Source organism: Mustela lutreola, chromosome 18 (genome assembly GCF_030435805.1).
Source record: "Mustela lutreola isolate mMusLut2 chromosome 18, mMusLut2.pri, whole genome shotgun sequence".
Classification (NCBI taxonomy): Eukaryota; Metazoa; Chordata; class Mammalia; order Carnivora; family Mustelidae; genus Mustela; species Mustela lutreola.
This window is the reverse complement of record NC_081307.1, coordinates 14,117,239-14,130,389: the sequence shown is the minus strand read 5'-3', so window position 1 is coordinate 14,130,389 and position 13,151 is coordinate 14,117,239.

Genomic DNA, 13,151 nt, shown 5'->3' with positions numbered 1-13,151 from the left:
TGTCCGTCTAAAGAGAAGTGAAAGCCTGTAAAGTTACGTAATGGAAGGCTATGTAACAGTTGGGCATTGGGCATTGGACTTACTGATGGTTAGAATTTTCTTCATTTTGTTTTTCTCTTTCTAAAGTTTTTAGAATCAAATTATATTACTTTTGGCAAGGAAAAGGAATAAATGCTGTTCTTCATACTGATTTATAACAAGGACTGTGCCTTATTTAAGGATTTTTGCCCCTCGAGACATTACCTTCCTCATAGTAGATGTAGTTTTTAGGGTAGGCTGACTGCTGTAAGAAATGGTATCCCAAATATATAATGGTTCAGATTCAATAGTTTATATCTGCCCCATGTGTGGACATGGTACGAGATGTTCTAGTCTTGTGCTACTACCTGGGACATGGCTGAACCTCCCTTGAGACTAAATTGGTTGAAACAGGCAGCATTCCAGTTTGTGATGGTCATTTTATCTTTAATAGCTTGGATATCCGAAAAGCAGAAAACTTTGTCTTTCGCCTCATTGTAGTGGGAGTGCCCAGTCAGTATGTGTGGAGTGATTATACCAGACATCCATGTTTACTATTGATAAATAGGATGGATATTAACTACATGTTCTTCCTTGAGCTCAACTTAGCATTTTGTAGGTTAGTTTTCCAGTAAATCTTTAAAGTTTGATGCTCACTAGGTCTGGTTTCATTCAGTATCTTTGAAAATGCAGAGGGTGAGGCCGCATTGACTGTGTCTTTCACTAGCATGTCAGGGTGCCTTTTAGAGCTCCGTGTTTAACAAATCATTTTGATATAGGGACCATTGGAGAAATGCTCTCAGGCTTTATCACTGCTGACTTAATTGGGTTTCATGATGCACATTTCTTCTTAGTAGGATAAATTAAAATGGCTGATAAAACTGCCCGTAAAAGCAAAATTGTTAGGTTAAACCTGCCTGGTGTATTAAATGTATTGATGAGTACTCTTCCACCATTTTTAATCACTTTTATTAACTTTTCAGTAGTTTTATTTCCAGTAACTTGCTAAATAACTGTCATTATGTACTCAGTAATATTTCTCTTTAAAATACTATAGGAAAGTCCATGAAAATGATTGAGGTGCCAATATCATCCACTTACTTCCTGAATGTAAGAATGGTTGGTGATTTTATGATTAGCTGGGTGTATGCTTGTGCTTCCTCTGGGTTGCCCAGGGGGGAAAGGAGCCGATTCATAACAGGTGAGTAGAGAGACAAGAATGAATGCTTTTGAGGCTGTGTAAAATAATTAGTCTTTTGGGCATCCATATCATGCATGTTATTGTTACTCTCTCTTTAAAAGTCTTTTTTTTTTTTTAATCAAATACTAAGAAGATAAAGAAGACGCTTAAGAATTGTGTGAAGTATAAAGAATTCTGATACATTTATTATGTTCTTCTTCAGTCTCCTTTGCCATGGGCCATTTGGCTTTATAAAGTTTGAGTTCCTGGTGACTGGAGTAGCTGGGAAGCATCTCTTACTGCAGGTCAATCTGGGGACATGTCTGTTGGTGAAAATGGATTAGAGATTTATCATTAATTTGCCCCTTATCTTTTGCATTCAGTGTGTATGGCTCCGAATCCTCTTCTGTCTTCTTAGATGTAGGGACTTCTGACCTGTGAGGGAAACTGTAGAGGCTATTCTGAAGATGTTGCTTAAATAAATTATGAGAATCATGAGCTCACTAAGTCACTGTAGGTAACCAATAGAAAAATAGAAACCGTGTGTACTTCATGAATTTACATATTCAATAAATATTTATTTGGCATCTGTTATTTGCTAGTCTCTATACTGATGTCGGGATCACGGTGATGAGATGAGACTTGGCTCTTTTCAAGCCGACAGGGTAGAAGGAACAGTTGCACAAGGACTTGTAGGCTAGGTATTTACAATGGCACTAGGCTTTGTAAGGGAATAGTTCAAGGTACTATGTGAACGTATAACAGAAAAATGTTTTAGTTTGAAAGTTACAGGAAGGACTCCTTGAGAATGAGGCTTTTCTGAAGGGGGTAAGGCAGAGGAGGGGGGTAAGTCCTGTCCAGTTCCTGAAGCAGGGATGAGGGGCCGCGGGAGGAGAATCTGTGCAGATGAGGGAAGGAGGAGATCTGAGAGATCAGGAGAAAACTATGACCGTGTCTGGATTTTTAAGGATTCTGGACTTTGTCCCAAAAACCTAGGAAACCACTGCGGGATTTTTAAGCCCAGGGGTTGTAAGATTTCCATTTTAAAAATATCACAAGTGGCAGGGATGCCTGGGTGGCTCAGTTGGTTGGACGACTGCCTTCGGCTCAGGTCATGATCCCGAAATCGCAGGATAAAAATATCACAAGTGGCTGTTGTGCGGAGTGTGGCCTGGAGGGGACCTACGGTTCCTGCAGGAGGCCCAGTGGGGCTGCAAGGGAGATCAGGATGTAGGCTTGCACTAGAACGGGAGCAGTAGGCTGCAGAGAAGCAAATGGGTTTGAGCCTACCTCAGAGGCCTCTTTTAGTCCGGGTTATGAGGAGATTGCTTGTAGAAGGAGTGGGGTTGCAGCGGGGGAGGATGGCCCCTGGGTTTCTGGCATGGGGAGTATTGCAAGCAAAGGAGTATTCTGTTCCTTGTGTTTTCGATGTATCCCAGTGGAAATGCCAACTAAGCACCTGGAGGGACAGAACTCACATGAGCAGTCTGGGCTGGCTCTCTGAAGGGGGCCAGGGGTGGTTTGGACAGGGACATGCTTATTTCTGGCTCCATGAGAGGAGGTATACTTGCTTAGGGAAGACTGGGTAGAGGGTGAGGGAGGGTAAGTAGACAAGGAGTCATGAGGAAGAGCAACTTTTAAAGATGAGGCAGAGGAGACAGCGGTGACAGGAAAGGATCAGCCAGGTAAGTGAAAGGAACACCTGAAAGGGATTCAGGATGGAAAAAGTGTCGGAATCTGTCATCTGTGTCTGAGTCTCTAGAAAAGTGTTTGGGAGAATGGGGAAGGGAGGGCCCAAAGCAGCATTTCTTGAGTGCTGACCACTGCCAAACATTGCATTTAAAAGTGTGTATTGTTAGCAACACGGAGGCCTGCATGCCTCCTAAGCAGTTCTGGCCAGGCGCCTGGGTGAGCCGAGACGGGGGCGGGGTGCTGAAGTCCTCTGACCAGCCTCTGGATTATGAAGATTTAGTTTTCGTACTACTTTTATTTGTTTACACAAGCAGGAAGCCGTTTTAACAACTCTGACCTTTTTTTTTTTTTTTTATTTCTTTTTCCCATGGAGTTGGGAAGAATGACTATTTGAGAGATATAATGGGTAGTTTGTGCAAAGATATGATTAAACAAATCAAATTAAGTTAAATATAGTGTTACTAAAGTGTTGCTGAAGGTCACCCTTTTATTAGTGTTTTTGCCCTCAGATAAGAATCTTTCCTGTGTACCTTGGAAGCCACTTCAGTGACAAATTGTTTTTCAGATTTTTCTGGACACATTGACTTGAGAACTAACTACTGTCTGTACAGTAGTACCCAGGTCCTATGGGAATTTAATGCATCGTCACATCAGTACTTGAGAAGTGACATCTATCGATCTAATTTAAAAAAATATTTGAGTCAAGAAGGTCCTTGGACTGTGTGTTAGGGTGACAGAGAGCTACCTTTGTCTGAAGCTATGACTGAGCATTTTAATGCACAGTAGTCAAGAAATGCCAAGTTATTATTCTGACAGTAACTGAATGCATTTCTCTGCCCTTCCACATACGGTCTTTTTACTGTCTAGTCAGCTGCTGAATTGATAAATTCAGAGCAATATTTGCATAAGGAGTTTGAACCATCATGGGAAGAATGGTTTTGAATTTCCTGTTTTCATTTGTTTCTTTTCTGTGCGATAGTGGTGTTTTCGTGCACTGATTTTTATACTGGATGTTCCTAACTGTAATGCAGTGTGAATAAGCGGGGACTCCTATTTATGAAAACTATACATTGTAAATTGGAGGAGGTCGGGAAAAGTTTGAAAAGGAGATCTCCAAAACTTAGGAAGCAAAGCTCAGAATCCTCTGACCTTAGCAGATTCTCAGTCCAGTTCATCTCGGAGAACCATGGATGGAGTTTTGGACCAGGCGTTCTGGTCTTGGACAGGTTAGTGGTTTGTAAACATGGTTTGCAGACTAGAATATGGAGATCCCTGGTCTAGACTCCTGGAGAGTAACTCCGTTGGTCCAGAGGGTATGTCCTGAGAATCTGCATTTTCGGAACTCTCTCCAGGTGATTTTGGTGTGTGCTTAGGTTTGGAAACCCCAAGACCCTGCGGTCACTAAGGATTCTTCAATTCCTAAAGTTGAGGATGCTCTGGAGAATCAGAAGATGGGTAAGGAAAGAGAGAGTTCGAGCTTACTGAGTTTCTATTATGTGCCTAACATATTTTGCCTCCTTTATTCCTTAGCACCAAGGTATGTCATTTTATTCCAATTTTAACCCAAGATTCAAAAAGGTTTACAGAACTTTAAAGGTCACACAGCTGCCGAGAGGCATTTATTTGCATTCAGGTCATTTGATTTCCTCCGTTAGAACCATGGCAAGGTTCAGAACAGTGCAGCCTGATAGAATGCTAGTTGCACCGTCCCTTGAGGGAGGCTGTCTTGTCCTGTCTGTCATAGTGGGCACCCAGTGCTACCAGTAAACATTCCTGTTGATCTTATAGAGTTTATGTGTGAGTGATTGGGTAGGGAGGACTGGAGGTGTTTTGAGAGTATTGAAGTCAGACCTGCTTGGACAAGACAGTGTCTTCAACAGCCTGCAATGAACAAGCCAGGCGTCTCTGTGTCTAGAGATGACATTGTGACTCTAAAAGGTCTGTGTTAACAAGTTTGTTGTCTGAAGGAGGAAATGACACACTTGAATACGAATAGTTCGTCCAGAAGGGAATGAAACACAGTGAGGTCCAGTCAGGGAAGAGCTGGAGCCTGGAGTGGACTTAGCATTACTGCCCAAGGGTCAGGACTTGGCTTCTAGATCTACCTGTGGCCCTTGTGACCTTGGGAACCTTGCTCGATGTTTCCTGAACTTGATATAAAATGAGAATAATGTTTCTCTTAGAGATGAATGAGCGTGGGCTGAGATAATGTGTGTGTAGCACGTAGATTCATAGTTAAGTGCCTTACATGTCCATTGGGAGAGCTAAAAAGTAGTCCTCAGGGACCAGCTTGGGGCAACAAGTGTACAGTGCACCTGAGGACATGGAAGGAAGTAGCGGTAGAGGCGGACCTAAGGACGGGCATCACCTGCGTGAGTGCCGTGCCATCCATTCTTAGGAATTCATATTCTCCCCGTCTGGGTGCCAACGGTCCTTTAACTCCAGGTGTGGTGTGCAGATCTGAAGCATCATACCAGCCAGGTGCTCGTTAGGACTGCAAGTCCCCCGAGTCCTCATGGGAGCTGCTGCTGTCCAGGCGTTTCTGACTATTCTCTGGAGCAGGAGCAGACCCGCCTCAACAGGCAGCTTCCCTGGGGTGTGCATCGTTTCTGGGGAATTGGCTGGCTAGACAGGAGGATCTGTTCAGGCTCAGTTGGGCTGGTTCTGCAGCGGGGGTGCTTTCTGCAAAATGCTGAGTATGGTGGTGGCGGAGGCCGGTGAAAGACTTAGTGAAGAGAGAGAGAAAGAGAAACATCTTTCCTTAAAAAGTTAAATGACCACATTCCCTTTCTAGATGGGCTCTGGGACACGGCTCCGAGAAAGAGCAGTTGTGAAACCCCAAGTAAGGGAATTCTGAGACGAGCAGCTGGGTAGCGGGGGAGCGGATGACAGAGTGGCAAGGGGGTGAGAGTGTGCGGTTTGCAGCTCCCACAGGGAGGAAGGCAGATGTCCTCTCTGCGCCTCATGCTAAGCCCTGAGCCTAAGCAGCCGCAGATTGGGGCAGATGCCCTTGGGCAGGGGAATGGAGAGGGCCCTGTTCCCTGCATGACCCTGAAGGAACTTTCCAGTACATGCAAAGAGAAAAACTAGTCTGCCAGACCCCACTTGCCTAACTGGAGTGCAGAGGGCTGCTCATATGTTTCGGGCTGAGGGCTTTGAGAAGGTGTCTCATCTTGCTGTGTGCTCTGTGGAATCAGGCTGAGAGCAGAGTTTTTGCATTTGGGATATCTTAGGGGAATTGAGCAAGATGAAAACCAACATTTTTGTGGTTACAAAAAATGGACATAATGCTGCTTCCTGTCCTCTCTCTAATGATTTGAGCTTGTTTAGTGTGCTCATTCTGTGCTAAGCCCTTACAATTTACTGTCTCCCTAAATCTTGATGCCAACATGTTGGTTAGTTATTATACCCATTTTACAGATGAAAACTGTCTGAGTAGTTATGATATTTGCCAAAGACACACAGCTTAATAAGCAGAGAAACTGATTCAGAACTAATTAAGGTTTCTTAGAAAGTTTCCTTATTTACTAAATGCAGGCTTTCTACCTTAGTTATTGGGGAAAAAAATGAAAGGCAACGTATATGACAACCATTATAATGTAAGTAATAAAAGCAATAGTATTTACTCCTTCCTCTCCCTCATTCAGTAAGTACTTATTGATTATTTACCACATCTGGTATGCTACAATTATGCTGTGGATGTAGAGAAGTTGGAAGAAAGTAAAAATGTTTGCATAACCGGAGTGGAGACATCACCTGTCACAAGTGTTCAGACCTTTGAATTTCTCCTAAGAAGGAGAAAGCATCTCTCCTAGGGGGCATACCAGGAAAAACAAAAATGAAAACAAACAGAAAACACAAAAAACTCTAGGGAGGATATTAATTTAAGATGGTGCTTTTTGGATAAACAGGATTGTGTTTCTTTTTGTGTTTGCAGAGTGTGTTATAAACCATTTGCAGAAGCATGTTGCATGTATTTGTCCTGGGTTAGAAAAATAATTAGAACAGGGAGCATCTCATCAGTACTAGACATTTGTCCCTTTGGGTAACTTCTGTACTAACAAATCTAGGCCCACCTGCCATTAGAGTTTAATTAAACTTCCTCATGAAAAAAACCTCATCAAATGGGGGAGAGGTTATTTCTGTGTTCTTACACGTTTTCATAAAAAAAAAAAAAAAAATTAACACTTTTCCTTGGAAGAAAAGTAATTTCTGTTCTAGAAGGAGAAAACTAGAATAACACCCTGGCTTAAATTCTATTATCGGGAAACATGCCTTTTTAAATTTTTTTAATCTTGAGGCAAGGTTTTTTCCATATACCGTTGGGAATCCGTTCTGATACAGTTGTTTTCTATGATATTATTTAGCCATCATTCATTCTTTTAAATTCATGTCTCTAGTCTCATTTATAATTGTTTTTACGTTTTTTTATTACTAACATTTAATAGCAACCACCCATTAAACCTGCTGCGGTACCTAAGTATATTATAAATTTATTTGACGTGTTATTGCTCCTGGATTATAAGCTGGAAATAATTACAAATCTTGTTTTTGTTGTAATGCTATTATAATGATGATTTAGCATTTCCCCAAACAGTTTATGTAATTTGGTCCTTTTCTTCATTTGTGTGTTTATTTGTTGGACAGGATATTTTCAAAGTTATATTTAAAAGGAATAAACTCTCAGAGCTCTTGATCTGAGAAATCCTTGTACAATACTGTATTCTATTTAGTTCTCAGGCAATTCTTAGCAGATCAAAGGAGTTTCTTGGCCACTCCCAGTGGTCTGACTGAATTTTATCTGTCTTAATGAAGGTAATTAAGGTTCCTCAGAGTACCAGGCTCTGGTCCTGGCCCTAAGTGAATGAGTTCACACCAGGATCTTGGAGAAGAAGTGCAGGCAACACTGCATGAATTTCTAAATTTTCAACCTTCTATTTCAATAGCTTCTGCCTAAGGTAGTTCCTGTAGTGTGGGGGCCGACTTAGGTCTGCATAGCCTATAGGTGGCAATATTTCAGGGAAGTATGGGTCTTTCTTTTTCAAACTCAGAGGATTCTTTGGATTCTTGTGTCATTCGTTCCACATGCATTGCAACATTTCTTTTTTGGAAAGGTAGAATGAAGCAAATGCTTCTCCAATCAGACAACCAGCATGTTCACTGTATCGCTGATTTCCGTTGATAATTTTACAACATATAGGACTTTATACAGTGCTATTAATTAAATATGTTCTGACCTTTTCTAAGCAGTGTCCTGTGGATGTCCAGTTTTAAATTCTTAGCAAAACATTAAAAGTCAACGAAAATGGCTTTAGCATAGCACTGCTTCTGCTCTTCATATTCATAGTCATTTATTCAATAAATATGCTTGAGCCCTTATGAGCCAAATGCTGTGCTATGAATATGTGCTGAATAAGAACCTTACCATTGTGAGGCATATTTGTATTTTACAGTCTGTCAGCTCAGCCTCTCTGAAAGGCCATCTTTCCTGAAGAGATTGCTGAAATTAAATGGAAAAGGAGTCATCTTGGGATTTAACTTGAGTTCCAATCTGTGTCTTTTCCTGACCACACAATGGGCCCTAAGGAGAAGAGGGAACAACAAGAGAATACATTCCTAGAGCAAATGACTTTCCAATACAGGACGTGGGCTGGCACTTCAGGCTCAATGAAGCCACAAAGTTACGTTGTACGGTCGGTGGGCTGGAGCAGGGAATTTGGGGGCACTACGGAAGTTCCCAGTTTCACAATATCAAGAGCTCTATTTGGCATTTAAGTACTTTTATCCATAATTAAATAAATTATTTATGCAGGTTGATATTGTGCAGCCAAGAATGAGCTTTCAAAACAGAAACAAACAAACAAAGAACAAAACCAAAACCAAACCATGTCTCCGTGAATGAAGGGCTTCCTCAAAATGTTATGGGAGGTTTTAATGACCTTAGCACATGTGGGGTCTAGTGTTGTTTCGAAAAGACAAGAAGACAAATGTTGACACCTCTGTGTTTTCATGCCTCCCCGTTCACCTGCCATTCTTGCCTTCCCGGGTCCCGCTTCTGTCCATGTCTAGCTCTTACTTGGTCTACAAATGCCTGATTGCTTTAATGTGCCAGGGCCTGGTTCTAGAAGATAGAGGCAATGGTAGATAAGTAAATTCCCTATCCTTTCAGACCTCGCCCAGCTACCACTGTTGTAATAGGTGTTAACAGAGCTTCTGCATGCGCCTAGTTGGCCCATGTCTAACTGCGTCCGGTAGCTGCATGAAGTCCTCCTCAGTTAGACCTTCTCATTATTGGAATGGAATGTATTTATGAATGTTAGAAACACAGGTCTGAGAAATACAATATGTCGAGTTCATTGTCGGGATGCGGGAGGAGAAAATGAGGCACTTCCTTGGGTTCCTTTTTTCACCATTTTTTCCATCCTTCTTCTTGCAAACTTCTCCCTCCCATGTTAGGAGTTGGTCATATGATTGATCAGTCTGTCCTTCATCGAGCCATGTGTCCTTTTAGGTCTTCTTTCCCTGCTGTGGCCAAGTATGGGAGGGCTTGTGTCCTCAGGGATGGCTTGACCTTCTCCTTGTCTGCTGTGCTTGGCAGGCTTTCTTGCCCTACTTGTTCCCCATGTGCATGGGACACTGGGCAGTGCTCAGGGGTCTGTGCTGTGCTTTGTGATGTTGATTTGCTGGAGGAGCTATTGGTCTGTTCCACAGACCCACGATAGATTGGATTGGAGAAAGTAGGAAATCTCCAAAGGCCTTTGTGGCTAAGCTTTGTACCCAGGCACCAGAGGAGCTCTGGTTTTGGAAGTAGGTGTTTGGAACTTGTCTAACTACTCACAGAAATGATGCTGATGATTTTGTGTTTATTTCCCTTAGGGAACTCCAGAGAGGAAGGGAGACTGAGAATCCATATCCTTCTCCCCACCAACAAGCCACCAGGACAGTCCTAAGAGGGTCCAGTATTATTACCTTTACTGTTTGGCCCCCATTTTGCAGTTAGTTGTGGATGATGGTGTATTTGTGCTTATTTTCCTGGTTAGGTTATGGGTGGGAGATTGAAGGTCACAATTCTATGGGCCTCTGACAGCACCTACTATAGTATTTTATTATAGTAGGTGCTGAACTTACTTACTGAACTTTTTACTATAGTAGGTGCCGAACTTACTTACTTACTTACTTTTTACTATAGTAGGTGCTGAACTTAGTTACTGAACTTTTTTCCCCCGACATGTGAAAGACTTATGTAACAGCTTGTCTAGTATTCAGGAGCAGGATTTCATGGGACAGAGGGCAGGATTGTGTCCAATTAGTGGGCAAGCATGTAGGTTGTAGCACACTTTGGAAAGTTTCTTACCTCCTCAGAAGTTCTGGTCTGTTTCCTCTGGTGGGTAGTTTTCCTGTCCCATTTTCCCATGCCTTCTATTTTTGGAGCTGGAAATCAGGAGAAGGGGGGTGCCGTAGGTTGATGTGGGGAAAAAAAATAGAGCAAGCAAAGAAAATAGGTAGATGTACTTGATTTTATTTCATTCACAACTCAAAGCCTGATTAGGAGACGTTGACTTTTCCCTAAAAAATAATTACTAAGATTTTCTGGTTGATCAGCTGAGAGAAAAGACAGGGAGAAAGGGTTTATTCTTTTGCCATGTTGTAGACATTTGTCATTTTTGACTGTCTAGCACCTGCCCTCCCCTTACCCACCCTCTTTCCTCATACTTCCCTTCCTCCCCTCTCCAACGGAAAGAAGCAGCCGCCGGGAAGTCCCTCGCAGCGTGGACTTCATGCTACTGGGAATTGTCCTACAAGAAAGAGATCATCAATAATTATACCTTTCTACTCCAAAAATTTTAGGCTTGTTGAAAGAAAAGATGATTTAAATGGGTGGTGAAGGGATTAACTGGTGTACGGAAGCAGTGGGTACCCATGCACAGAGAGGGAAAAGGTTGACGTTGTTTGAGAGAGAAAGCATAATTTATAGTGAAACGTTGCTCAGAACCTGGCTGGGACATTATTCAGAGTCAGGTGGAGAGATTGTTCTAGCAGTTCATTGAGATTTCTTCTTGTAGGGATGTCTGTGTAGCTCAGTTGGTTAAGTGTTTGCCTTTGGCTCAGGTCATGATCCCAGGGTCTGGGGATGGAGTCCTGAGTTGGGATCCTTGCTTCTCCCTCTTACTTACTGCTACCCCTACTTGTGCGCGCGCGCGCTCTCTCTCTCTTTCTCCCTGACAAATAAATAAAAATCTTCAAAAAAATTTTTTTCATCTCATAGTAGTCTTCATGATCTGGTTTTGTAACTTTCCCTCTTTAACCTCTAAAACAATAATTTAACAGTATGCTTTAACTTAACATTATAATGAGGGAAAAATGAAGTGTTTACTAGATTGGAGGGGGGCAGCTGGGAAGACCCAAAAGGGTGATGGAACCATTAGGAGCAGGGATGGTGGTTGATTTGCAAAATCAGGTGTGGTATTTCCTAAGTTCTTTTGGAAAGAAAAAAGAACAAGCCCCAATGAACTGGCAAAACTCAGTAGATTATGAATTAAGGTCACAGGCTCTATGCTCAGAACTATGGTGGATAAAGACATACAGAAAGCATGGTCTGTGGCCAGTGGGTTTAGAGTCTCATTATGAAGGTATCTGGGCCTTGGGAAATAGCTACGCTACAAGATTACTTTTGGCAAAATGTCAAAGGAGCAAGTCATGGATAAATGATACAAGTATTCAGAGGAAGTAGAGCTCATTTCCACCTGAAAGGGACAGAACAGGCTTTTTTCAGAGGGGTCTGGTTAGAAGTGGACCTTCAATGGTGAGTGGTGTCAAAAACCAGAGCTGGACAGTAGTCAAAGTGGTAAAAACAGGTTTTATTCAAACAGCTTAATAGGGAAAAGAGACCTCGGCATAGAACTGGACTTAGTTCTCAAGACAGCATGGGCAAGTGGGGATTTATAGCCAGAAGCAGGTTTATGGGCAGTGGTTAGAAAGTTACTCAGAGGAAACATCAGCATGAGGGGGATTCTGGCCTGTCTAAACTGCCCTAACTGGGTTCTTGCTTAAGACAGGCCAGGATGTGGGCACCTGGGTGGCTCAGTGGGTTAAGCGTCTGCCTTCAGTTCAGGTCATGATCTCAGGGTCCTGGAATCCAGTCCCGCATCGGGCACTCTGCTCAGCAGGGAGCCTACTCCCCCCTCCCGCTCTGCTGGCTTCTCTGCCTACTTGTGATCTCTCTGTCTGTCAAATCAATCAACCAACCAATCAGGCCGTGATGATCAGGCTAGGATGACCTTGGGTGTGGTGGAGGTTGAGAACCTGATCAGATATCAAGGCTAGGAGGTGGAGGCAGGAGGAGGACGGGCTCTGGTGAAACAGACTTATCAGGGTTCTTGCTAAAACTGGATTTTACAGATGGACCTAGGAGAAGGTTTAAGAGCCTGACTAAAGTTTGGTCAAGCAAAGAATCTTTGGAAGGAACCGACAGGAGTGCTTGGCACTGGGTTGGGTACTTTATAAATCTACAGTGATTTTGATGACAGTTCTGGAAGAAAACCCTATTCCCCTTCTTTTGAATAAGGAAACACAGGCTCAGAAAATATAAATATGTGACTCAAACTTCCTTATCCACTAATAATTAAAGTCAGGATTTTATGCCTGGGGCCTCTTCCAGCGCCAGTTTGCCTTTATGATGTTTATCCAGAGACATGGTCTGGGAGCTCAAAGGCGAACATTATACACCCAGGATGGAAGCAAGATCGTTGGATGAGGGTGTAGGGTACTTAGAAAACGGGCTGCAAGTTTGGGAAGGTGGACTGGGGCAGGAGCAGAGACTCTGTCTTCCACAGAGAGGGATGAAGGATGGTCCGGACAGGGAGGGGTCCACTAAACTGTTTTAGAGATCCGTCACACAGGACCGCTATGAAGGGAATGATTTTTGTAGACATGGCAAAAAGGTTTAACTGGTAGCCTCTCACACTTGATTGCTTTTAGCCTTGAACTGCATCTGAAAATGAGTCATTAAGAGTCAGTTTTGGTTAAATCTTTTTTTTTTTTTCAGTCAATATAGAAAAACATAGACTTTTTCTTTTTTAAACTTCTTAATTCTTGTGGTTTTGTTTGGTGACATCGTGTTCATCCCAGATGCATTAATGAAGTAGTGTGATATGACCCAGGGCTCCCATCTGTTTAATTTTGCTAATTTGCTCCATTTTCAAATGAGTTTCCTTTGCCGCAGGAGCAGCAGCAGAGCATGAATACCGCGGAAAAGGAATTT